Here is a 27146-nt window from a genome sequence, read left to right as displayed (position 1 = left end):
GAGAGAGAGAGAGAGAGAGAGAGAGAGAGAGAGAGAGAGAGAGAGAGAGAGAGAGAGAGAGAGAGAGAGAGAGATGGATGGATTGCATATAAGCTAACAGCCCCTTTGCATACGGGGGGGGGGGGGGGGTGGGGATGGGGGAGATCGAAGTACAAAACGTTTCGAACGGAACCGTATGATGTACACAATCATAGGGAAATAAAGTTCTCGCTACTGGTTGTCCGATACCGAGTTTCGCGTACTCAGATGTAAATGATTGTCCGTTCAACATTTGCTTTTTTTCTGTGTTAATCATACACACAGTCGATCTGTCTCACAATGTTAACCAAGGTACAGTCTCACGACTGTCGCTAACGCAGTCAGGTCATCTGTTGTTTGTTTCCTGTCTTCGAAGAAGTCGTCGTTGCTCAGAGGGGTCCACCTACAAGCATCTCATCGTGTCTACCTCTAAGTCTGTCACCACTGACTTACGCATTTTAATGAACCAGTCTGTGACTCGTCTTTCCCTGACATCGTACCGGAGCACCAAATCATCTGACTCACAGACAAGTACCTGCATGCCACCGTAACGCCGTTTGTCTAAGACTAAGTTGAGAATGCGTTGGTTTCTCAGAGGGTCTTTCAGGTTTTCTCGGTGCCTTTTGTCTTTGACCTGTCCCACCCGATCGCAGATATCATCCAAGGAAAATCCTGCTTTCTCAGCTCTGTCTTCAAGAGCACGCTCCAGCATTGCATAAGAGAAACCAGAAAACTGCATTTGTGTTTTGAGAGAGCGAGAGAGAGAGAGAGAGAGAGAGAGAGAGAGAGAGAGAGAGAGAGAGAGAGAGAGAGAGAGAGAGAGTTAAATTGAATTGAATTGAATTGAATTGAAATTTATTTTACAAGGATTAAGATTTAAGGCTATGCCTTTTCTTACAATCTGTCCTCAGGACGCACAGACACGCAATGATAAAATTTAAAAAAAAACATAAAAAGTTAACAACAAAAAGAGGTGGGAAAAATTAAACATGTGATGATAATGATCACGACGATGATCATGATGATGAGATGAGAGAGAGAGAGTCTGACTCAGAGAGAGAGAGAGAGAGTCTGACTCAGAGAGAGAGAGAGAGAGAGAGAGAGAGAGAGAGAGAGAGAGAGAGAGAGAGAGAGAGAGAGAGAGAGAGAGAGAGAGAGAGAGAGAAAAAGAGATGCACACACGAACACACACACACTGTCACAGTTTACAGAGATTGGGAAAGGGGAGAAAATCTTAGTTGTAACTTGCAGTACGTTCGTTTCAGGTGCACGTGGCTTGCTGAGGGGGGAAAAGATAGACGATGTTAAAAGGTGGATGAAGGGGGTAGTTGTGACATGGTAACTCCACCTAAACTCTTTGTTTACAGCTTTTCCACCCTGAGGCGTTCACCTCGGGATTTCACCCTGTTCCGTTCACCTTGGGGCGTTCACCTTGGGGGCTTCACCTTGGGCTCTTCGCATTGGGCTTTTTCAACTTGTTCATATTGTCTCTTTTTTATCTGAATAAATGAAAATGTTGAATGCAAGGTGCATAGATCGAAACGCACCTGTCTGCAATATATCTGTTTTCACATTAGTGAACAAATCTCAGCATACCAGCATACTCACACGCATATGTAATTTGAAGAACCTAACTATAACCCGTGTTATATCACTTCGATTAAATACACACAAGAAATGATGAAAAAGGCAAATAAGGCAATCAATGCAACAGTTGTCTGAGACCACCACCGCACTGAGGGATTCTGCAAAACTTAAGTAAGCTTATAGAAGAAAACATCGTGAAATTCGAAAGCGAATGGTGTTAAAGAAAGCCGTGAAGGAAGCTGGGGATCGAACACTGAACTAGGGTATTATTCCGCTCTTCGCTCTCACTGACAACTCGGGACTCAACGATTGCAATCCGACTTTGAATGGCGAACCCTAGATTTTGGAAAGTGTATGATTTTGCTCCCCGGTCCACGCCCCGTTTCATTTTTCACTTTTCGTCAGTCCCATCCCTCCACTAACACCCCCTCCCCTCCCTCCATTTGTTTCCCCAACGTCCTGTTTGACTGAGGAGGGAGGGGGCGGGGGAGGGGAGGGGGGGGAGAGGATGTATGGGGGTGCTTCAGACTGCGAGTGCAGAAGGCGTGTCTGGAACCTTGACGTTCAGGCGACTTGAAGGCAATGGCTAAAATAATGACAAAGTAGCGCGGGGTAATTGACACCGTCACGGGCAGCGAGGTGGAAGTTAAAGATGAAAGATTAAAGTCGATTCCTTCCCCACAACCACCTACCCAGCCCGGTTTTAAAAAGAGATTCAGAAGCCAAATCGGGTCAAGCCCATGTGAACAAGAGAAAAAAAAGAGAAAAAAAGGAAGGGAAAACAATGGAAACGATTGTGCTATTAGGCACTGTTTTAACTTACTTGACGCCATCAGTTATTTCAGGCGACCTGTCCTTACCTTATCGAAAAAGGAATCAACAAAGTGTCTCGTTTGCAATTCTTTTGTACTGCTGGGGAGTCCGGTACAACTAGGTTAACGGTATTATCCATAACTCATGTTGTAATACTTTCAAACCGCAGAAAAGTGAGTGAAAGGTGTGTATAAATCACCGACAAGAGGCAGAAATATTGCACTCGCTGACGTGCTGGATGGAAACCACTTTGCAGTTGATGTCAAATGTCCCTGGGATTTGCAACAAATCATTGCCTTTCAGATTCGCTGTTCATTTCTCACTTGCCATAAAAGTATTGTTTATGAGACTCTTCGCTGAAAACAATCCTGAATGTAGGCCTATGTACTTTTTGCCCAAACAAACAAACAACTAAAACTGTTAAACAAACAAACAAACAAAACGAACCGGCCAATCAACCAACAGATGAACCAGCCAACGAACACCCATTTTTTGCAGTGATCGAGTACAGATACGCTATCATGTCATTTACGATCGGAATGGGCTAAGCCATACACACACAAACACATAAACACATAGACATGAACACACAGAGAAAAACAGACAGACAGACAGACAAGCAGACACAAAGACACACACACGCACGCACGCACGCACGCACGCACGCACACACACACACACACACACACACACACACACACACACATAAACACACACATACACACAACGAACGAGTTGAAAGATTGAGCAAATCTTGTGAAGTTGACGTGGTTCGCCGAGACTTGTGAGACTGGTGTGGAACAGCGCGAGATTAACGCCCAAAGACACAGGCACTCCATCCGCTTGTAGGATCGACGGAAAGCTACCGCAGCCTGACAGCACTGAGCGGATAAATCGAAAGTGGTCAAGCTTTGCCACTCTCAGTCCTGGTGCAGCGAGAAAAGTTGACTGTCGAATTTTTGTAAGCCCATTTCTTTTTGGGGTGGTAACAATATGAACATGTATTTATCTGTCATGTGTTTTGGTGCTGCGAGTGGGATCGTTGTTCATTGGTAACTGTGTGCATATTACATGGTCAATCTGAAGCTTTTGTTGATTGTAGTGATCAGTACACACACACACACACACACACACACACACACACACACACGCACACACACACACACACACACACACACACAGATATGCACCCATTCACATATGCATACAAACTTGCACTCACACGCATCCTTGAAACCCGCCTTTGTGTGTGCAAATATTAATCATACTGTTCACGACTGGCATTCGCTGTCATCTTTTTCGGGAAAATTCTTTTATTCATAGAAGCCTCTTTCTTCGTTTTATTCTTTAACTCAACATGAGAAAATTTAATTCTAGATGAAATGCAAACCGAGAAGTGGGTCACAATTGTTTATAATGTCATTCACAGCCTGGTCGCAAGGACGGAGAGATCTAATATTCTTGACACTTGTCATCTTCTGTCCAATGAAACGCTTTCAGCATACAAACATTTTTGTTATTGCTGGTCCATTTAAAAAGAAAGGGTTCATTGAGGGGATAACGTGCAGATTAGTAAAGGCGTCTTACTGTTGTCGCCCAATACTCTTCACCGTCACCAATAGCGACAAGCTAACTGCGTCTTCAGGAGTCATCGTTTCCCTTAAAGGCACCCGTGATAACAATTCGGCTGACCGTCTCAGATCTTGCCAGACTTTGACATTGGATAAGACCATTCTTCTATCCGGTCACATGGCAAAAAAAAAACCCACCAGCCTGTGTACTCTCAGTGCAAACTGGGAATGTTTTTATGAATTGATTCTTAAAATATAACCAGCGACTTTTTAAGTGATTAATTAATCAAAATATAACCAGCGACTTTTTAAGTGATTATTTAATCAAAATATTACCAGCGACTTTTTAAGTGATTAATTAATCAAACTATTGCCAGTGTGCACAGAGAGCACCTATAGCTAGCGCTGTTGGATCTTGGTATGTGTCCAAGTGGAGGCATTGGTCTTAACCCGTGTCAACACCTGGTCTGATCTGTGATGGAGAATCCAACTGTTTTCACGGAAAAGAGTGTGCCTACGGTCTCTTGTGTAAGTGGTACATGCGATGTTAAGCCCCCCCCCCCCCCCCCCCCCCCCCCCATGAAAGGACATTTCCCGTTGTTTCTTTGCCTACTTACCTCAACAAACTATAACTGTCATGACAGACCATCTGCAATGAAGGGACTCTTTTAGCTGGCCACAAGGGTTGCCTGTCATTATTTGTTTACATAATTAATTGTTAACGTCTTCTTTTTCGTTGTTATTGTTGTTGTTGATGGTGTTGCAGATTATTGTTTGGTTGAGAGCTAAAATAAACAGAGTGTGTTTGGCTCAGCAGTCTCTAGCGCAGGCTTATACAGCTCTTATATATTGCTTAATAAAAAAGTATACAGCTCTGGTACTTTATACCACTGCCTGATGTCTTCCTTTGGATAACGGTGGTAGGAAAGTGTTATTATGAGTTATTTCTAATATGCTGACTGTTAGCAAATGATAACAAGACATGTCGAGAAAAAATATATCAAAATGAGCCTTCAGGCGAATTTTGATAGAGTTTTCAAGACATGTCTTGTTATCCTTTGCTAACAGTCAGCATATTAGAAACAACGGTTTTATTATCCGTGCGTGGTAACAAACATAATACCCGAAGCGACCCTGCGAGTAAAGTGTCGCCATTTTGGCTTGGTTGGTTACAAGGTAAACAGAGCAAACAAAACAAACATCCAGCACTGACACTTTCAGCTTTCAACAAGTAATCTTTCCCAAAAAGTTACGTGTCCCTTCTTTTCTGTGCATAGTATCATAAAAACACTCAACAACAACAACAAAACAGAACACAGACTCGAAAATGCTAACAAACCGAAAGTCCGAAATTGGAACGTACAGTTCTCAGAAAAGCCATCTCAAATGTTGCACATTTGTGTTGCGCATGCGCAGTTGAATGCGGTTAAATGTCAGTGGAATTGAATGCTGATCGTTGCATGCGAGAGGTCACAGTGATGGAACATTGGCGGATTTGGTCTCGTTGGAGGCATGGCAGGTTCGTATTCCGGGTCAAAAAGAGCTGCTACCTCGTCGTTGCTGAGTTCCACGTCATGTCGGATCGTCTGCTGGCTTGTGACAGTCGCCGATGCAACGAGACGACCGCGCCCGTCGAAGTTCCGGCTGGTTTCCCCTGGGAGCAGTGCCAACTGCATATCGCATATTCCCTGTGAGCTGGGACGACATGGCAGCTGCAATCTCTAGTTTTTTTGGCGGTGGATGTTTTTTGGTACGGTTGGATGGAGTTAACAGTTTTGTGACCGGTGACACTGATAATGTCAATTGGACTGAAGTTCTTGTCTGCGAGTAGTGTTCCACCCGTCGCTCGCACGCTGTGGTTTGTGTATATCTGCGACAATTGACACAGCTCACTCAGCTTTGCCATGAACTTCTTAATAGTATGGACGCCCATGGGTCTGTTTTCATACCATGTTTCGTCATCTCCATGGAACGTGTTGACAGGGAATTGCCAAAGACGCTCACACTTTGGATTTAGCAGAGACAGGTACTAGTGTAGCTGTACACTGTCACTGGACAGCTGTTGTCCCCAGTCTCTGGCATGACTCCAGTCACAAGTTCTTCGTCTCCTGCTCTGTGATTTTTGGTAAGTTCATCAAACCGTTTGATTACGTATTGTTTCCCTGTTGTTTGATCCATCTTCACTTCGAAGCCGAAGGTGTCTCTCGTCATTTTTTCAGTTTTTCAGGCCCCGTCTAAAAAAATAAAACCGGACATCAAACTGAACCTTGTTCAAAAGGCCAGTGGGGGTGTTGGGAGACATGAATTTTGATGCGTATAGGGTTTTTAGATCTTCTTGATTGATGGCAGGTACATGTCGTTTGTTTGCCATGTTGCCAAAAGCACATAGATGAAGTCTGCTACTGACAGCACCAAAAAGAGTTGCTTCCCTTTACTCAGAATAAAAAATTACTTGCCATTCTATTTCCCTCCCACTGACAGAATTTGCTTTTTAGCACATTTTACACAGTAAATTGCATGGGAAAAATGTGAAAAAGTGACATTCAGTAGAACAATTCACCCTGATGTTTTTTATATTAACTTTTATTTTGTCGTGGTGATTTTTGATGCGATATACAAAAAGGGTCCCGCCTTGACCCTTATAACATTTAACAGGTCACCTAGAATCAGTCCTGATTGGTCACATAGCCATAAAGGGCACTGGAATGATAATAAAAGCACATGAGAGAAAACTGACTGAGAGAGAGAGAGAGAGAGAGAGAGAGAGAGAGAGAGAGAGAGAGAGAGAGAGAGAGAGAGAGAGAGAGAGAGAGAGAGAGAGAGGACCAAGCCGAAAGTATACAAATTGCAGCACATCAAATCAATTGGCAACGTGACCAATTCATTCCACTCAGACTGCAAAAAACTCACCCCATTACCACTTTCACGCTGGCAGACTCCTGCTGATGCAGACACTTCCTCCAACCACAGCCATTAGCCAGTCAACTCCCGCACCATAAATTACCACAAAGCCAAGCAACTGAATCGGCCTTCAAGCGGCCCGGAGCAACATTTCGCAACACCTTGCGACTGATTCACTTCCGTTCCTTCCCGCCATTGTGCCCCGCCGATAAACATCCGCGCCAGGGGGTCTTGAAATGTATCATCTTCGATGAAATTACACCAATGGCCTAGAGCAAACAAACATTGCAGCATTCTGTGTACTGTAGGCAGCAAGAAGATATGTTTTTTTTCCACCAGCAGTTCTCAGAGGAAGATTTACCCGTCAGACCTTTCCCCCGGAAGTGCCCAGGGTATAGAAAGGCGAGGCGGACGTCTGCCAAAGATGGCACTGGAGTTTTTGTGATGTTTTGGGATCGTCATTACCGCGTCATTTTTGAGCTAAGGGTAGGGTGAACGGAAAAGTGTGTGTGTGTTTTTCTGGGGGGTAGCCTGATACAGTGTTGTGCCGTTTTTGATTGTCAATACTACATGACTCTATACTGGGATTCGACGCTGAGCGTTGTGGGGTCTGAGGCGATACATTATTGCGATGTTTTAGGATTGTCATTACAACGTACATGATATTTGAGTTTAGGAGTTGAAGGGGGGGGGGGGGGGGGGGTTGGGCATTGCTCGATAAAGAGTTGAGATGTTTTAATGAACTGATGTTCTTGTTATCTTGGAAAGACCGGATGTCAGTCGGACAGAGTAGATTGGCAATGTCTTAGGAATGCCAGTGTGATTTTTAGTATTTTTGAACGATTGCTCGCAGGCAGAAGTAGAGTAATGGTTTGGAGGGGAGGTTCCTAAGTTTTCTGGGTGTCGGGATTGTCAATAAATGAATTTCGTGGGAGTCTTTGGGGGAGATCATTGGCTAGGGCCTCGAGATGTTTGTTAGGAATACCATTCGTCTTGTCGCTGAGCCACTGTCTGGCTTTTGACTTGAGAAACAAGGATTGACAATTGTCACTGTTAACCCACACCGGTGACACTGTGACGGTTCCCCTACGCTTTGTGTCCGGTGCCCTGACCCTTTGTGTTCGGTTCCCACTCGGTTCCCACACGCCAAAATTCGCGGACAAAACATCCATTTATGGTAGTATTAGGCAATGTTGCTCTCTGAGAATGGTCTTGTTAGATCTGTGAGTGTTTACACTACATGCCTAGGTGCTGTTGGATTGAAGGTTTTTGATATTTTAGCCGTTATTAGGTAGAATGCCTTCCACTTTACTGCAAAACTGCATAATTCGTAGCATCGGCAAGAAATATCCTACCAAAAAATGCCTGCTTGGAACTGTCGTTGGTCCAGCAAAAAGTTCAACATGTCTGTAGCAGACAGCCCAAGTTTCAAGATTGTAGGGCCATCCAAACAGCCGTAATAATAAAAACAACAAAAGTAGTCAGTGAAATTGGCTGTGTTCGGTCCCCACACACTTTTGTGACGTAGGCGTGACGGTTCCCATAATTCATTGTGTCGGTCCCCACTTTCTGTGTCGGACCCCACTTTCGACCTAATTCTCTGTGACGGACCCCACAACCAGCCTATTTTGTGTCGGTCCCCACACCTTCTTGGATTTATGACTTGCCGGTTACTTGTATCATTGTATTCATTGAATCTAATTGTCTCGGAGTTATTTTTCAGCAAAAACCGGCAAGGCAGCACCTTTTGTGATACCAAGTAAGTCAGATGACATCAGTATGTGTGTGTATGTGTGTGTGAGAGAGAGAGAGAGAGAGAGAGAGAGAGAGAGAGAGAGAGAGAGAGAGAGAGAGAGAGAGAGAGAGACTAACTTTATTAGTTTATGCCACAAATAATATATAACATTATTTATCTCTGGGACGGTTCCCAGTATACCAGCAAATTATGTGTTGATCCACCCACACCTTCTTGAACTGGCCTTCCCAATATCTACTCTTAGTCTTAAGGCCTTGGAGATATGCAATTTGGCACATTTTTAAAATAAAAGATCCACCTGTCGTATGTGAGATTCAGTTTTCAGAGCAAAATGCTGCCCAGGGACTTCTAGTGGTGATTGGAAAAAAAAAAGAGTACTTGCCTGTGTCAAGTATGTGTCTTTATCCACGCTTGTTGTAAGAGGCAACTTTTCCCAGCTCCTTGTGTTCATGACTGCTTTCTCTTAAAATTAATTACTTTATGACAGTCAGAATACAATGGAACAAGGCTACATAAACCCTGACAGCCTACGACAACGGCCCGACTAAGGCTCAACACCGCGCCAATAAATTCAGCATTGGGCCAATGTTGGGCCATGATTGCTCCGTTTTCGTAGGCTATCAGGGTCAAAGATACATATTGGTAAACTAGTAAAATACATGTTCAGCATCATCAGCAATACCACAAAAGGATTAAAACAAGAAATTCCTCCGATAGGAACTACACCCCCGTCAAAGGGAAATAACCTTCTCAGTTGGTGGCAGTGAGAATGGTTATTTCCCTTTGACCAACGGGGGTGTCCGTCTATACCAGGCCTTGTATAATTTTAATCCACCAATAACTCCCTAACCGTGTGTTTGACTGGTCCCAATTTTTGTAAGGACCGTCTCAGGAATGTATAGAACCTGTTCACCAAGTTTGGTGACGATCGGTCCGTTCATTCTTGAGATCTACTTGCGAACACAAACACATCGAGTGAAACCTATACACACCCATAGGGGGTGTAAAAATCCTATTAGCTGTATGTCAGCGGCACAATGCAACCAGAACCAGCGTTTATGTGGAGTGATCGGGTGCTGGTCACTACCGCGAGCGTCACTACCGCGAGTACCACTACCGCGTCTCACACTAAAGTTGTGTTTCCGTACCCGCGATAGCGTTTTTCCAGCGGTGCGACGAAAATCAAGCACATAGAAAATGACCAGGAGTGTTTCCACACGCGCGACGCGTAAAGGCTGTTCTTAACCAGACGAACCATTGGTTCGCCGAACTAAGGTTCGCGAACCATGGTTTGTGTCTTAACTGGGTGAACTTGTTCGGCAAACTCAAGGACTAGTTCAGTTAAGACACGAAACCTGGATCGCCGACAAACGAGGGGAGCTCACTCCGAGTCGACAATAAAAGCAAGTAAGTTATTCCCCTTCCAAAAATGGTTGCCTCCAAGACGAAATCACCGATTGAGTGGTAACTCCGTGCTGGTTGTCGATTTGGGTCTCTCCTTCCGACTTGATCATGGTGCACGAAGCCTGGTAATCTTGAACTTCAGTGTGTTAAATTCATAGCTCAGAATCGAGTGGCATACTTTACTTATTTTAGATCCAAGTACCTGTAATCAAGCCCAAGAACATTTATCATGAAATTAATTGACGGATTAAGCTCCAAACCTAAGCATAATTAATTAATTTGGTTGTTTGATCGGCGAAAATGGCGTAGGTTGTCAACCAAGGGACTTCAATTACACGACAAAGTTGCCTCCCCTGTCCGCTGACACGGATAATTCCTTCTTTGACGCATGTAAACAAAATGCATTCGTACCAGAGTACGCTATGATTCGTACAGTTCATCGGAGTTCATTCCGTGACTTTAAAGGGATCTAAAAGACTTGTTATGATTACAAGTGCAGGTTCTCCAAATTTGGAGGCTTGAATGCCTCTGAATTATGAGCTATGAATTTAACACATTAAAGTTCAAGATTACCCGAAGCCTTCCATGTCATTTACCCTCCTGGGTTAAAGGTTATAAATTGATTCGAGAAAATAACATGACTGGTATGGACTGATCATTGTGTCTACCGTGGAGCCATCGGGGTTCTATGGGAAATGCTACACACAAAAACTTGCCTGTGAAAAGGGAAAGACGGTGACCAAAAATAAATGATGATAGCGATATTTCTAATTGTGGATCAGCAGAGTCGAGAAGCATACATGATGTTTACCAAAGTGTGTGTGCGTGTCTGTCTGTCCACGTGTGTGTTTGAGCTCTTTTCGGTACAGAATATGAGTTTGGGGATTGAGTGAAGAGGGAGACCTAAAAAAAAACTACTCGGTATTTTGGTTCTTTTTATCACAATTCAGTCTGTTTTAATTTTCAAGTTATATCAGAAATTTTCTATTTGCACTGATACACTGGAATCCCTTGTGGATGTATTGCTTTAAGGGTCTACAAATAGTACTACTGAACCAAAATCATCCTGTTTCTTTACGTTTTGAGCAATTCAATTGTCTTGTTTTTTTGTTTTTTAAAAATTTGATTCCTCTTCATTCTTCTCAAAAAAAAGCTTTCATTGCGATAAACAAAACATTACTGGATAGACATTTTCTTGGAGAACGTCTGTATTAGCAAGCATTTAAAGTAGGAGGACGATATGGAACGTACGATAAAAGGATGTGCTTTAGCTTTCTGTCTCATTATTTATAAATGTTGCCCTTCAATCACACACACTTTTGATCCAGCTCCAACCATATTTCATAAGGCTTTATTCAGGGTTGTCTCTTGTTCTTAAACATCCGATTTCTAAGCACACGTCTGTGCTGAGAATATGAACATGAACCGATATGAACATCAATGTCAGCCGCCTTTTTATTATGAAATAATGTTCATTTGTGTTCCAAACACTTCCGAAGAATACTTGTTGGTGTGTCTTCAGTCGCCCTGACATCATCACAACTCGACCCTGTCCTGCAAAAATACAAATATATACAGGGTGACACCCAAACATTCAACCCAAACAAATGCTTATTTCTTTAACATCTGTTGACCGAATTAGTTATCTTTCTTTTTTTCTTTCCTTTTTTTTTGTGGTCCCTGTCCTGTCCTGTCTTGTCTTGTCATGCCTTGTCTTGTCATCCCTCTATTGGCCTACTGGCAACCTTTTCCTAACTTGTCTTGTCTTGCCATGTCTTGTCTTGTCTTGTATTGTATATACATTTAGCATACATTTGGGTAAAGGTTTGCGAACAGGTAAGGGGTGTAAGAGAGAGAGAGAGACAGAGACAGAGAGAGAGATGGTGGTGGTCTATGTTACATTACACAGGTCAACACAGTTGCAAGTTCATAGGTTAAAGGCTGCCCTTTTTGTAGCGTTCATTAATTAAATCCTATTGTTTACATGTGCCAATAATGTTATAAAACTGTACCTAAGGGGATATAATAACGATTGGCTGTAGCTTTCAAAAACAGAAAAAATTATTTCAGTATTGCAAAGTGGTGTTGATAGTGTCGAATGTAAACAGAACAGTCTCAAAGTGAAAGTGGATGTTTTCCGGAAATTGCGAAGTTAACAAGAATACAGAAAAGCGCGCTTTCCTGCTTAGCACAATCCGCTACCGCGCTAATCTGGCGTGTCAATATCACTACGTTTTGCACGTGGAAGGTGAGCGATTTCCTTCACGCGGGGATTGACGAAGCTGTACTGTCTGTGTTGACGGTCTAAAAATAGCCCAAGCCCTGGAGAACTGTTTCTAAAGATAGCAATAAACTTTATAAAGAATTGATTATTTCTTGTAATTGGTAAGGACTTCAAACCTAAAACTTTGCAGGAAGCTTAATTTATACATCCCCGCAACGATGGGAAAAGCCCTGGAAGTAAGTAAACTAATTAACCTTTGCCGTGCTTCCTGGGTTCACCTGTACCCAGAGACACACTAAAATCATTGTAACTCTGGAACCATTAAAGGTATCGTTTTGAAATTTTAAGTGTCTCTCACACACCTAATTTGCCCTCTGTCTGCAAATTTTTAGTGTGTACATGACAAAACATTAAAATTAATTGATTATGATAATTTACATAAACACTACCGATGGCGCGGGTTCACACAAACCCATACTTTTAAAGAGTAGTAGTGATTGTAACTATCCCTCATCCGACAATTACCAAAGCGGCGGAACAGTGTCTGTCTGCCTGTTTGTCTCCAAGAGACTGTCTGTCTCTCTGTCTGTCTGTCCGTATCTCTCTGTCTGTCTGTCTGTTGTCAGTTGCTCTGTCTGTTTGTCTGTCTGTCTGTCTGTCTGTCTATCCGTCTATCTGACTGTCTATCTGACTGTCTGTCTCTGTCTCTGTCTCTCTCTCTCTCTTAGTCTCTCTCTCTGTCTCTCTTTCTTAGTCTCTCTCTCTCTCTCTCTTTCTTAGTCTCTCTCTCTCTTCCTTAGTCTCTCTCTCTCTTAGTCTCTCTCTCTCTCTCTTTCTTAGTCTCTCTCTCTCTCTCTTTCTTAGTCTCTCTCTCTTTCTTAGTCTCCCTCTCTCTCTTTCTTAGTCTCTCTCTCTCTCTAGCTCTTTCTTAGTCTCTCTCTCTTTCTTAGTCTCTCTCTCTCTCTTTCTTAGTCTCTCTCTCTCTTTCTTAGTCTCTCTCTCTCTTTCTTAGTCTCTCTCTCTCTAGCTCTTTCTTAGTCTCTCTCTCTCTCTCTTTCTTAGTCTCTCTCTCTCTCTTTCTTAGTCTCTCTCTCTCTCTCTTTCTTAGTCTCTCTCTCTCTCTCTTTCTTAGTCTCTCTCTCTCTCTTTCTTAGTCTCTCTCTCTCTTTCTTAGTCTCTCTCTCTCTCTTTCTTAGTCTCTCTCTCTCTCTTTCTTAGTCTCTCTCTCTCTCTTTCTTAGTCTCTCTCTCTCTCTCTTTCTTAGTCTCTCTCTCTCTCTTTCTTAGTCTCTCTCTCTCTCTTAGTCTCTCTCTCTCTCTTTCTTAGTCTCTCTCCCTCTCTCTTAGTCTCTCTCTCTCTTTCTTAGTCTCTCTTTCTCTCTCTCTTTCTTAGTCTCTCTCTCTCTCTCTCTTTCTTAGTCTCTCTCTCTCTTTCTTAGTCTCTCTCTCTCTCTTTCTTAGTCTCTCTCTCTTTCTTAGTCTCTCTCTCTCTTTCTTAGCCTCTCTCTCTTTCTTTCTTTGTCTCTCTCTCTCTCTTTCTTAGTCTCTCTCTCTCTCTTTCTTAGTCTCTCTCTCTCTCTTTCTTAGTCTCTCTCCCTCTCTCTTTCTTAGTCTCTCTCTCTCTTTCTTAGTCTCTCTCTCTTTCTTAGTCTCTCTCTCTTAGTCTCTCTCTCTCTTTATTTGTCTCTCTCTCTCTATCTTTCTTAGTCTCTCTCTCTCTCTTTCTTAGTCTCTCTCTCTCTCTTTCTTAGTCCCTCTCTCTCTCTCTCTTTCTTAGTCTCTCTTTCTTAGTCTCTCTCTCTCTTTCTTAGTCTCTCTCTCTTTCTTAGTCTCTCTCTCTCTCTCTCTTAGTCGCTCTCTCTTTCTTAGTCTCTCTCTCTCTCTCTTTCTTAGTCTCTCTCTCTCTCTCTTTCTTAGTCTCTCTCTCTCTCTCTCTCTCTCTTTCTTAGTCTCTCTCTCTCTCTTTCTTAGTCTCTCTCTCTCTCTCTCTTTCTTAGTCTCTCTCTCTCTTTCTTAGTCTCTCTCTCTCTCTCTCTCTCTCTCTTTCTTAGTCTCTCTCTCTCTCTTTCTTAGTCTCTCTCTCTCTTTCTTAGTCTCTCTCTCTCTTTCTTAGTCTCTCTCTCTCTCTCTCTCTTTCTTAGTCTCTCTCTCTTTCTTAGTCTCTCTCTTTCTTAGTCTCTCTCTCTCTCTTTCTTAGTCTCTCTCTCTCTCTCTCTTTCTTAGTCTCTCTCTCTCTCTCTCTCTCTTTCTTAGTCTCTCAGTCTCTCTCAGTCTCTCCCTCCTCCTCTCCCTCCCCCTCTTCCTCCCCTGCAAGAGGTCGGTGAAGGGAGAAACTCGATGCACCCACTGAAGTAGCGCTGTGGGTTTCCCTGAACCCACCCCGTCGTTAGAGAAATAAACGGTAAAAACCCTCTTTCAAATGTATGGGTTCAGACAAACCCGCATCGTCGTTAGAGGAATAAACGGTAAAAACCCTCTTTCAAATGTATGGGTTCAGACAAACCCGCATCGTCATTAGAGGAATAAACGGTAAAAACCCTCTTTCAAATGTATGGGTTCAGACAAACCCGCATCGTCGTTAGAGGAATAAACGGTAAAAACCCTCTTTCAAATGTATGGGTTCAGACAAACCCGCATCGTCGTTAGAGGAATAAACGGTAAAAACCCTCTTTCAAATGTATGGGTTCAGACAAACCCGCATCGTCGTTAGAGGAATAAACGGTAAAAACCCTCTTTCAAATGTATGGGTTCAGACAAACCCGCATCGTCGTTAGAGGAATAAAGGGTAAAAACCCTCTTTCAAATGTATGGGTTCAGACAAACCCGCATCGTCGTTAGAGGAATAAACGGTAAAAACCCTCTTTCAAATGTATGGGTTCAGACAAACCCGCATCGTCGTTAGAGGAATAAAGGGTAAAAACCCTCTTTCAAATGTATGGGTTCAGACAAACCCGCATCGTCGTTAGAGGAATAAAGGGTAAAAACCCTCTTTCAAATGTATGGGTTCAGACAAACCCGCATCATCGTTAGAGGAATAAACGGTAAAAACCCTCTTTCAAATGTATGGGTTCAGACAAACCCGCATCGTCGTTAGAGGAATAAACAGTAAAAACCCTCTTTCAAATGTATGGGTTCAGACAAACCCGCATCGTCGGGAGTGTGTAGTCAAAAGCGGCATCCGGCAAAGGTTAAATAGGACTTTGTCAGCCTTTAAATGAGGGGTTATTGTGTATAGTGAGGAAATAATTTTCTGATGTATTTTTAATTCATTATTGGTGTTTTATGCAAAACGTACGGTCAATATTGAAAGTTTAAAAAAGGTACTGCCCTCACATTAATACGAAGGCGGGATCACAGCTGGATAAGACAAGGTACGGCAATTTCGACCCGGAGGTCTCTTTCAGGGCGCACAGAGGATGAGACAACACAGGAGAAAAAAAAAAAAACACAGATAATAGCACACGGAAGGAACTATTACAGCAGTTATAATTAAATTACTTTGTGGGTCAGGGTTTTTTAGGAGTACAGGGGAAACCCCTTTTAAGACCTTAAAAAATGTGAGAAAATCAAGTCTTAAAATGGAAGGGGTCTAAAAATGGGGGTAATTTACAGGTTATGAACAGAACATCTTCTTCTGGTGACGTGTGAGCTCGTTTGCCCATTTGGGTTCCCCACACTATACTCTGAGAGCATAGTCAGCTTCACTCCGCTTTCGTTGAGTAGGCATGCTGGGTATTTTCGTGTTTCCATAACCCACCGAACTCTGACATGGTTTACAGGATCTTTTCCGTGCGCACTTGGTCTTGTGCTTGCGTGTGCACACGATACGAAGGGGATTAAGTCACTAAGCAGGTCTGCACATAAGTTGACCTGGGAAATCGGAAAAATCTCCACTCTTAACCCACCAGGCGGCAGCGACCGGGATTCGAACTCACGACCTCCCGATTAGGAGGCTGACGTCTTACCACTGCGCGCCACTTCACCCGTCACAGAACATCTAAAGAAGCAAGATCTTAAAAAGGAGGAAGTCTGAAATGAATGGGTCTGAAAGGGGGGTTCCACTGTGGAAAAGTACCTGTCAGTTTACCTGTATGTATTAGGACCGGGTGGCCGAGTGGTAACGCACTTGCGCTCGGAAGCGAGAGGTTGCGAGTTCGACCCTGGGTCAGGGCGTTAGCAATTTTCTCCCCCCTTTCCTAACCTAGGTGGTGGGTTCAAGTGCTAGTCTTTCGGATGAGACGAAAAACCGAGGTCCCTTCCGTGTACACTACATTGGGGTGTGCACGTTAAAGATCCCACGATTGACAAAAGGGTCTTTCCTGGCAAAATTGTATAGGCATAGATAAAAATGTCCACCAAAATACCCGTGTGACTTGGAATAATAGGCCGTGAAAAGTAGGATATGCGCCGAAATGGCTGCGATCTGCTGGCCGATGTGAATGCGTGATGTATTGTGTACAAAAATTCCATCTCACACGGCATAAATAAATCCCTGCGCCTTGAATATGTGCGCGATATAAATTGCATAAAAATAAAAAAAAAATAAAAAAATAAAAATCCCTGCGCTTAGAACTGTACCCACGGAATACGCGCAATATAAGCCTCATATTGATTGATTGAATAAGACCACCCCTGACATGCGGCACATACCAACTATCTACAAGTGCTTTGTGTGAACAGTAAAAAAAATTGTTTTCCTTTTTGCGAATTCATTTCATTAAACACAACAACAACAAAATTCATCAAATTCCAGCTGAGCAGAACGGCTTTCACAATTATCACTGGGCCATGTTCCTCACCATATTACCCAGCATATCAGACACCACATGTTTGACTAGGTTTTTACATGGGAACAACAAGACTATACAGGATGGTAAAAAAACCTCCCTATTTTCTTTTTAATCACATTTTTGACTGCGAAAAAAAAAGAGATCAAAAAGGAAATATGGCGCTTTTTTTTAGACACCCCTTTTTACGTCCAGCTTCTTTTTGTGGAGATTCAAGTTACAGACACATGTGAAATTCATTAAGCAAAAAGGTTCCCACTATGCACTGCCACAGAACACAACCAGGTTATTAATGTGCGGTACAGTGTATAATTATGTTTAAGTAAAAGGATGCCCTTCTTTTGTTTAATTGGAGCATCTATGATGTCTGACATTTTGGTTCTAACGGTAAGGAACGTATGTTTAGGCTCTAATAAGGACAGTTTGTCTTGTCAAAAGCCTCATGCATATTCCTTCCTCCCCATGCAAGACTTTCTTTTATTTGAATATATATCTGCCTTTATAGTACAAAAATCAAATAAAAAGGTCGCACTCTGCGCATAGCGACAAAAATCGCAATTTTACCAAGAAAACCTCACACTCTTTATGTGGAGAAAGACCCTGACTGTTGCAGTATGTTATGCATTTGAAAACATCTGAAATTGTGTACTTGAATTCTACAGTTTGATCAGTTCTGTGTGTTTAAAAAGTTACCTTGATCATTCTGACATGCTCTTGCTCAAATCACATCCCAGACAATATTGTACATGTAGACTCCATTGATAGACGCTGTGGTGCATGGGAGAACTGCATTCTGAGGAAACGAAAAAAATATACACTGAGGAAAAACAGTCACAACAACATTTGCAGCAGCAACAGGCTATATAATTTTATTCAAAGAACACTTAAATAAGGTAAAATGAAAATCAGTGTTGTGTCAGTAAATTTGATTTGGGGGAGATGGAAGGATTGGGGTGGGGGTTTAGAGGCGGGGATAGAAGGATAGCTGGGAACCGGGGAAGGTGGGGTGGCTAACACAGTTTGATCATGTAATGACTGGTACAATGTTTAATATATCTAAAAAGGCAGCAACTCTGTAATGCATTATGTGAACCAACTTCTCCATAAACTAAATAAAGATCAGTAAAAGTTACCTCTTTCATTCTGGAATCTTTTTGGTCCCATCACAGCTCAGACGCAGACTCAATGGACAGATACTGTAATGATGAAAATAACACCAGCAATTTAAGGGAGAACAAGAATTATGCAGAGAGGAAAAACAGTAATGAGTAAGAACAACAGCAGCAGCAGCAGCAGACTCAATACTCGCATAACACTCTCACTGAATGACTGATTCAGTAACTAAATCCCAGTGAAGTGCAAGTGATCAAAATTACTTATGTAAAAACAGAGAAATAGAGAGAGAGAGACAGAGAGAGAGACAGACAGACACAGACAGACAGACAGACAGGCAGAGACAATGCGAATGTGTGTGTGTGTGTGTGTGTGTGTGTGTGTGTGTGTGTGTGTGTGTGTGTGTGTGTGTGTGTGTGTACATGGGAAATGCAGTGCCATTGAAAACAAACACTTGCTTCATTTAAATATCAACAGTTATACAACATAAGAGGCACTAGAAAAGTTGTACATGAAAATAAATGTTGCTCTTGCTGATGGAAAAAGAGCAGGGGGAGAGGGTCGATGTTGCTTGCACTTGCAGATAATTATGCACTAACATCCAGCTGTTTTTCTGGGTGTACTGTAACCCTGTAATGTTTAAGCAGAAATGTTTGTGGATCACGTTATGCTTCTGCTTTTAGATCAGTTTGAGTATTTGCAATATTACCTGGATCATTGCGGCATCCTCTTGATCACATCACATTTGAGACTTTGACCTATAGACTCCATGGGCAGACGCTGAAGTTATTACAAGGGCATTCTGAAAAATGACAATACAAATGCAGAGATGTAGAACTTTACATTACACTTACAGAAGCAGCATAGAAAGAGAGAGGGGGTGGGGGATGGGGCAAAGGGAGTGTGTAATGTGACGTGAGGAAGGGGAAGAGCAATGGAAAATGAAACTCTCAGTACTTTTAATTTATATTAACAGTTATGGAACTATTTGAGCACTCCCCATAACCACAAACAAGGTACAGACGGCAACATATGTTGCACGGAAGGGTGGGGGTAGTTGGACTGGAGAGTGTTGTTATGGGTTTAGGGTGGAGCTGGGGCGGAGTGTGTATGTAACTTGATAATAATAAGCATGATCAGTTAGTGCTAACAACTATCTTGATCTTCACAGACATAAATTGCACAATGATTTCACCACCATGTACCTTTATTTTTGCCCTTGAGTTAGGTGGAAGACAATGTTGAGTGGTGAACGCAAGTTGTATTGATCACTGGGTCATCCTGCGGTCCGGGCCATTGATCTGCACATTGCACCAGCACAAACAAACACAATGTTATGATCTCAATCAGCCTGCATGGTCAATCATGAATCTAAGAACACAAACACTGTCCAGATCTAATTGAAAACGAGATCATCATTACTTGGGAAATTCAATGAAAATCTAGCAGTCAACGAAGCAGATAGATCTGTCCTTGCGATTGTTGTTGCAAGCAGATACATGTGTGAACTTCCTTATCTCAACGTTATCATTCAACATATTGATATTTTGCCTGATGGATGTTGTGCCGATGAGATAAACAAACAATCAAAATCAAAGTCATAAACTTTTGAAGAAAAAAATTAAACAAATTGAGCAGAAAGAATCTAGCTTACTGCTGTGCTGATTTCGACAAAATCAATGCGTTTACATGCCGAAGTCATTCCTGCTTTTATTCATATCATACTAGATGATCCTAATGCACAACAATACGAAAACGAGCTCAGCGAAATGAGTAACACTGCCTCACCTGCACTAACACAATGCTGCAGAAGCGAAGGTCGTCTACGACTGGAAATTTCGAAGTCGAACAGCGGCGTTTTTTCACTCTCAGCGGTTGTCTTGCTCGGAAAAGTGAAAAGCTTAACTTGAAATCGAACGGAAGTCACCATTCTACCTTTTCGTTCAAGCGTTGTTTTTATAAAATCTCAGAAAATGTAATTTTGACTTGGGTGATTTCGTCCGCCATTGAGATTCAGTTTTTCAATAATTTGTCTTCCTCCTTGGCAGAAGAGTCAAAGGTTCGGCCCGATCTTCAAGGTTCCCAAGACATGACTTGCAAACCCCGAACCTAGTTCGCCGAACCTCCCAAACCTAGTTCGAAAACTCAGGTTCGTCTGGTTAAGAACCAAGACAAGTTCGCCGAACCAGTCTTGAGGTTCGCCGAACCCCACGAACCTAGTTCGCGAACCAAAGGTTCGTCTGGTTAAGAACAGCCTTTAGCGGCGCGACAAGCGGCAAGCGACGCGATTTTTTTGAAAGGGTCCTGGAGCGATTTTTTCGCGTTGTCGCGCGGCAACGCGGGAGTTTACAGATTTTACCGCATGTTTAAAACGCAAGTACGGAAACACGTCACGCGTTTGCGCGCGTTTTCTTTTGTCGCTGCCGCTGTCGCGGGTACGGAAACAGAACTTACCGCGAGTACGACACTACCGCGAGTACGACACTACCGCGAGTATAACACTACCGCGTGTCACACTACCGCGAGTATAACATTACCGCGTGTCATTTTATGACTTCCATGGCTGAAGGCAAAGGTTGAAATGTTTCCTTGAAATATAAAACAACAAGAAGGGCAAAGCCCATACGACTCACATGCTTTACACATTTTTCCTACCAAAATACATGTGACCTTGACCCAAGGTCAAGGTCATCCAAGGTCATGCAACACAAAGCTGTTAATTCAAGACATAGGAAGTACAATGGTGCTTATTGGCTCTTTCTACCATGAGATATGGTCACTTTTAGTGGTTCACTACCTTATTTTGGTCACATTTCATAAGGGTCAAAGTGACCTTGACCTTGATCATATGTGACCGAATGTGTCTCATGATGAAAGCATAACATGTGCCCCACATAATTTTTAAGTTTGAAACAGTTATCTTCCATAGTTCAGGGTCAAGGTCACTTCAAAATATGTATACAATCCAACTTTGAAGAGCTCCTGTGACCTTGACCTTGAAGCAAGGTAAACCAAACTGGTATCAAAAGATGGGGCTTACTTTGCCCTATATATCATATATAGGTGAGGTATTGAATCTCAAAAACTTCAGAGAAAATGGGAAAAATATGAAAAATAGCTGTTTTTTAGGCAACATTTATGGCCCCTGCGACCTTGACCTTGAAGCAAGGTCAAGATGCTATGTATGTTTTTTGGGGCCTTGTCATCATACACCATCTTGCCAAATTTGGTACTGATAGACTGAATAGTGTCCAAGAAATATCCAACGTTAAAGTTTTCCGGACGGACGGACGGACGTCCGGACGTCCGGACGGACGGACGGACGGACGGACGACTCGGGTGAGTACATAGACTCACTTTTGCTTCGCATGTGAGTCAAAAAGGCCTGGTCTGTTCTCTGAACACTAATTCAATGTTTGTCATGCTAACCAAGAACTCAAAACGATCAGAACACACTATCAGAATACATATAGAATGGGTTGCTTCCAATCAAAGCCGTTAGAACACAAACTCACAAGAAGTAAGTTTGCATGCGTTCTCTCTACGGTTATGGTACTCGCGGTTGTGGTACGCGCGGTAGTGTGACACGCGGCAGTGTTATACTCGCGGTAGTGTCGTACTCGTGGTAGTGTGACACGCGGTAGTGTTACACGCGGTAGTGTCGTACTCGCCGTAGTGTGACACGCGGTAGTGACGCTCGCGGTAGTGTCGCATAACCGGAGTGATCTGGAAAGGTGTCAATCTCTCTCTCTCTCTCTCACTCTCTCTCTCTCTCTCTCTCTCTCTCTCTCTCTCTCTCTCTCTCTCACACATACATACACACACACACACACACACACACACACACATACATACTGATGTCATCTGACTTACTTGGTATCACAAAAGGTGCTGCCTTGCCGGTTTTTGCTGAAAAATAACTCCGAGACAATTAGATTCAATGAATACAATGATACAAGTAACCGGCAAGTCATAAATCCAAGAAGGTGTGGGGACCGACACAAAATAGGCTGGTTGTGGGGTCCGTCACAGAGAATTAGGTCGAAAGTGGGGTCCGACACAGAAAGTGGGGACCGACACAATGAATTATGGGAACCGTCACGCCTACGTCACAAAAGTGTGTGGGGACCGAACACAGCCAATTTCACTGACTACTTTTGTTGTTTTTATTATTACGGCTGTTTGGATGGCCCTACAATCTTGAAACTTGGGCTGTCTGCTACAGACATGTTGAACTTTTTGCTGGACCAACGACAGTTCCAAGCAGGCATTTTTTGGTAGGATATTTCTTGCCGATGCTACGAATTATGCAGTTTTGCAGTAAAGTGGAAGGCATTCTACCTAATAACGGCTAAAATATCAAAAACCTTCAATCCAACAGCACCTAGGCATGTAGTGTAAACACTCACAGATCTAACAAGACCATTCTCAGAGAGCAACATTGCCTAATACTACCATAAATGGATGTTTTGTCCGCGAATTTTGGCGTGTGGGAACCGAGTGGGAACCGAACACAAAGGGTCAGGGCACCGGACACAAAGCGTAGGGGAACCGTCACAGTGTCACCGGTGTGTAACCGGGACACGCGTCGTAAGCGTGGTAATGAAATGTCAATGTTTTATTCAGACACGACTGTCTGGCGTGTTTAGAGTCTGGTTTCTTCATTGTGACGCTTTCACAACTTTAACTTGGTTCCAAGCATTTCGCAGTCAATGGCAGTGAGTGGGGTGGGATAGATGTATTTTTACGCCCCAACATTTGATAGAGATTTTCTCCGTCATCAAATTGTTTCGAATCTCTCTGCCTTATATCTGTCTGTCTGTCTGTCTGTCTCTCTCTCGCTCTGTCTGTCTGTCTGTCTGTCTCTATCTCTCTCACTCACACACAAACACACACACGCACACACACCAGGGGCGGATTAGGGGGGGGGGGGGGGGTTACAGGGGTTCCGGAACACCCCCCACCGGCTGTAAAAAAAATAAAAAAATTAATACTAACTTTAAAAGAAATAATGAGTGGCTGCTGACACCAGTTGATCATGTTTAAAATCAAGGATAAACCTCAAATTGTTCATAAAATAGCTAAAACTCTTCCCCCATGTACCCCACAAGGGGCCTACCCCTGGACCCCAAGTTGTAACCCCCCTCTGGCTTAACTGCTCCGCCCCTGCACACACACACACACACACACACGTACACACACACACACACACACACACACACACACACACATACACACCTCGACGCTTCACACAATAATACAAATTGAAATTAAAAAAAGTCACCACATGCTTCTGGTCTCGAATCACAGCAAGCCCTCTTTCAAGGAGTCAAGCTGATCAAGTGAGTAGCGATGGATGCTGACGAGATGTTATTTTGTCTCCCGGGATCGTCAAGCGCACGTCACAATCACATGATGGAGAGGCCTTCTGGACCATCGCTCCTCCATTTTCTGTTGCCCTCCTTTCGTGACAATTGACCAAGTGACCTACCTCTTGCGTTTCTGCACTCCGCTGCTGGGATTGTTCGCTAACAGCGGATTCCACTCTGAAGGTTAAAGCAGTGCACAACGTTTACAGGCCAATTGCTAAAAGAACTGAAGATCGTTTAAAGGCACAGTAAGCCTCCCGTAAACTATCACAGATACTATCAAGCTTTTACACACAGTACAAACACCCTTTCATTTACACACTCAACGCTTTTGAACATCCTAGGTGCCCTCCGTAAAGAGCGAGCAAATTTCAAAGAACCCGTGTGATCTAGTTTCTTTTTTTCACAATGTAGTCGTCAATTTGTGATTTCAATGCGACTCGCTGTAAGCTTATCTGCAATAGCACGTTATTGTGGACCTCTGAATCTAAACGCAACAAACGGCTGTGATTCACACGAACTAGACCGGTGGCAGTTGACTGTTCAGAGGAACGGGTGCTAGGCACAACCGTCGTCTGCTACGAGAAAGACGGTTTGCGTGACACGTTTCCGGGCTTTTCTTTTTTCAGACTTTGAAAACTTCGAATTGTACTGATCTTGTCTTGATGAAAAAAGAATTCTTTTATGATTTAAGAATGTTTGTGTAACAAGCTGTCAATGTATTATCTAGATTTAAAAGTTAGTTCTAGCACCAAAACGAGGCGCCTTGGTCCACGAAAATAAATTCTTTGAAAATTGCTCGCTCTTTATGTAGGGCACCTAGGATGTTCTCAAGCGGTGAGTGTTTAAACGAAAGGGTGTTTGTACTGTGTGTAAAAGCCTGACAGTATCTGTGATGGTTTACGGGAGGCTTACTGTGCCTTTAAAGGAACGCTTTATACTGTGTCAGCGATGCATTATACAAACACAGATCTGTTCAGTCTTTGCCATGAGATAAGAGCATACTTCCACTTGAATATTTATCACAGATCATCCAACATCCTGGGTACTTTCTGTGCAGAACTGTTTGCTGAATTAATCTTACAGATTGTCATACGTTCCAGTTCAACAATATTTTATTAAAAAAACTCCCGCGCGGCTCAGAAAGCTGTCAGACTGTAGGTTGTTGGTTTGAAGTGCAAGGACGATCTGATCTCAATTCAGAGATTACATGAATGTATGGTGACTGATGAGATGGTCGACAAGGACGATCTGATCTCAATTCAGAGATTACATGAATGTATGGTGACTGATGAGATGGTCGACAAGGACGATCTGATCTCAATTCAGAGATTACATGAATGTATGGTGACTGCTGAGATGGTCGACAAGGACGATCTGATCTCAATTCAGAGATTACATGAATGTATGGTGACTGATGAGATGGTCGACAAGGACGATCTTACCTCAATTCAGAGATTACATGAATGTATGGTGACTGATGAGATGGTCGACAAGGACGATCTTACCTCAATTCAGAGATTACATGAATGTATGGTGACTGATGAGATGGTCGACAAGGACGATCTTATCTCATTTCAGAGATTACATGAATGTATGGTGACTGATGAGATGGTCGACAAGGACGATCTTATCTCAATTCAAAGATTACATGAATGTATGGTGACTGATGAGATGGTCAAAGACGATCTTATCTCAATTCAGAGATTACATGAATGTATGGTGACTGATGAGATGGTCGACAAGGACGATCGTATCTCAATTCAAAGATTACATGAATGTATGGTGACTGATGAGATGGTCGACAAGGAAGATCTTATCTCAATTCAGAGATTGCATTAATGTATGGTGACTGATGAGATGGTCGACAAGGACGATCTTATCTCAATTCAGAGATTGCATGAATGTATGGTGACTGATGAGATGGTCGACAAGGACGATCTTATCTCAATTCAAAGATTACATGAATGAATGGTGACTGATGAGATGGTCAAAGACGATCTTATCTCAATTCAGAGATTACATGAATGTATGGTGACTGATGAGATGGTCGACAAGGACGATCTGATCTCAATTCAGAGATTACATGAATGTATGGTGACTGATGAGATGGTCGACAAGGACGATCTTATCTCAATTCAGAGATTACATGAATGTATGGTGACTGATGAGATGGTCGACAAGGACGATCGTATCTCAATTCAGAGATTCAATTAATATATGGAGACTGATGAGATGGTCGGCAAGGACGATCTTATCTCAATTAAGAGATTAAATTAATGTATGGTGACTGATGAGATGGTCGACAAGGACGAACTTATCTCAATTCAGAGATTAAATTAATGTATGGTGACTGATGAGATGGTCGACAAGGACGATCTTATCTCAATTAAGAGATTAAATGAATGTATGGTGACTGATGAGATGGTCGACAAGGACGATCTTACCTTAATTCAGAGATTAAATGAATGTATGGTGACTGATGAGATGGTCGACAAGGACGATCTTATCTCAATTAAGAGATTAAATGAATGTATGCATGGTGACTGATGAGATGGTCGACAAGGACGATCTTATCTCAATTAAGAGATAACATGAATGTATGGTGACTGATGAGATGGTCGACAAGGACGATCTTATCTCAATTCAGAGATTAAATGAATGTATGGTGACTGATGAGATGGTCGACAAGGACAGAAAGGTGTTTGTAAGTTTGCCGGGGCTTTGTAGATGTGTTTTATGCAATACTGTTCAGACCTGTTGAAAGTCGCTACAGATTGCTCCTCGCATGCACCGTTATTCCATTCCTCTTCCCAGTCTCCATAGTCCCGACCCCTCCGCGCTGTGTTCCAAAACCGCTGTCAGGGCAAAGTTTACTACATTTTGTGAATAGCCACATGACATGCTGTCCCGTTTACGTTTTCTCGGACTAGGACTGCGAACAGTATTGCAGAGCGATTGAGTACCAAACATATTTAGATAGAAGAATAGACCGACTATTGGTCAGCTGACAATCGCATGATACCTTAGCAAGGTAGCAGCTTGTTGGGCGACACAAGCCGGTCTTCCCAGAGCAGCCTGTCTATTTTCAACCTCTGCGCATGTGCAAGAACGTAACCCTGTTTTACTTCCGCTATTTCCGGTCTTGAGAACTAACTTCCAGTTCAGTGATTCCGTCCGCGCTTTACCAACTGAGAAGACTCATTGATCTTCACTGTGCAGGGAATTTTCCAGAGGCCCAGTTGTTCATTTTATCTTGCGTTGCACTTAAGTATGTCCTTGCTGAAATAAACCAAACCATAACGGGGCCTGTTTTAAGTCAGTTATGAATACCGCCTCATGCAACTACACATCGGGTTGTGCAACCTGAATTGAGGGCGAACATTACGACTGTGCATGCGAAGAAGGAATTCGCATTGTGTGTGGAAAACGCAAATGTGGGATATGTCTGGACGTACAATTGTCACGTGATCCCAGGTCTATCAGGTGATCTGAGGTCTACCACGTGACCTATGACGTGGTTGCGAGAGTAGATAATTGCTTGTGATAGGGCCTTCTCTTAATGGTGACATATTTGTGTACCCCCCGCGGGTTAGGGGGAGTC

At 42.8% G+C, this 27146-nt stretch overlaps 1 long non-coding RNA gene across 2 annotated transcripts; it reads right to left on the bottom strand.

The window, feature by feature from the left end:
* Window positions 1-11383: 11383 nt before the first annotated feature.
* On the bottom strand, window positions 11384-20441 carry LOC138982364 (uncharacterized). Of its 2 annotated transcripts, XR_011460857.1 has the most exons (6): window positions 19962-20441; window positions 19379-19474; window positions 18883-18975; window positions 18194-18256; window positions 17754-17853; window positions 11384-11604 (listed from the first exon to the last, which is right to left on the bottom strand). It is a non-coding gene; the product is annotated as an uncharacterized lncRNA (long non-coding RNA). The 2 variants fall into 2 exon arrangements; XR_011460858.1 differs by lacking the exon at window positions 17754-17853.
* Between the last annotated feature and the right edge of the window lie 6705 nt (window positions 20442-27146).

This window comes from Littorina saxatilis, linkage group LG12 (assembly GCF_037325665.1).
Source record: "Littorina saxatilis isolate snail1 linkage group LG12, US_GU_Lsax_2.0, whole genome shotgun sequence".
NCBI lineage: Eukaryota > Metazoa > Mollusca > Gastropoda > Littorinimorpha > Littorinidae > Littorina > Littorina saxatilis.
Note: the sequence above shows the minus strand (reverse complement) of the source record. Positions and strands in the feature narration are given on the sequence as shown.